Source organism: Fukomys damarensis, unplaced genomic scaffold (genome assembly GCF_012274545.1).
Source record: "Fukomys damarensis isolate Sample0158 unplaced genomic scaffold, DMR_v1.0_HiC HiC_scaffold_36, whole genome shotgun sequence".
Taxonomy (NCBI): domain Eukaryota; kingdom Metazoa; phylum Chordata; class Mammalia; order Rodentia; family Bathyergidae; genus Fukomys; species Fukomys damarensis.
This window is the reverse complement of record NW_022900948.1, coordinates 44224369-44225372: the sequence shown is the minus strand read 5'-3', so window position 1 is coordinate 44225372 and position 1004 is coordinate 44224369.

Sequence of the window (1004 nt, the reverse complement as noted above, 5' to 3'; positions counted from 1 at the left end):
ATTAAATCCATGGTGCTGGGCACCCTGAACACCCCAGCGAGTGAGACAGCTGCACCCCGGCCTGGAGGAGCCACCCTGCTCTATCCAGGGCCTGACAGGTCATGGGCTATTGTCCTGGAATCTGGGGTCTGGCCTGTGCTCCCCAAGCTGGGCAGGGATGGAGGGCAGCGACAGTCCTCACCAGTGTCTAACAAATTCAGCAGGTGATGCTGGGACCCAGTAGAGGGGCAGAGAGGTAAGAAGGGCCTGAATTACCCAGGGCACTGGGGAGCCACGGACTGTTCAGCAGCAGAGGTCCCATCGCCCTGCCCACAGTGGGGAAGACCGGAAGTGGAGAAGGCAGCCTCTCCCATCCACACCCAGCCTCAGAAGCTTCAGAATACCCCGGATGCTCTCTGGCCTCCGCCGCGTGCTCCCCCAAAGTGTCCAGGATGCAGCGCCCCCGAAGAATCCACCTGCACCCCAGCAGCTGGATTCTCGCAGTCGAGGTCAGAGAGCCCCGCTGTGCCACTTGGCGCCCACACGACCTCGAGAGGGTGCCCACCCCTCAGGGCCTCAGTTTCCCCGCCTGTAAAAGGAAGGCAGGTGGTACAGGCTTCCGTCACAGGGAGGCAGAGTTGTAAGGAAACAGTGCTCACAGAGCGCACGCCGGTGACTTATGGCTGGTGGTACTGAGCGCTGTTACCCAGACCCCACGGCCCGGAAACCCAGCCCTCCACCCCACAGCACGGCCTCACGCGTCCCTGAGCTTTTCCCACCTCTTTTTTCACTCGATCTGCGGGGACAGGGCCCCCCCCATTCTCAAGCCATCAAAGCCCCATCCGAAGGGCACCTCCTCCTGGAAGCCCCCCAGATCCTCCCAACCCCCGAAATGTGCTGCCCCCAGCCCCCAGTGCGCCGTGTCTCCTGTCCTAAGAAGCTTGTGTCACTTTGTCAACTCCACCCCACGGGGCTGGGGCCGGTGGGCAGACCGGCAGACGAGCGTGGAAACAACCTCCCCACAG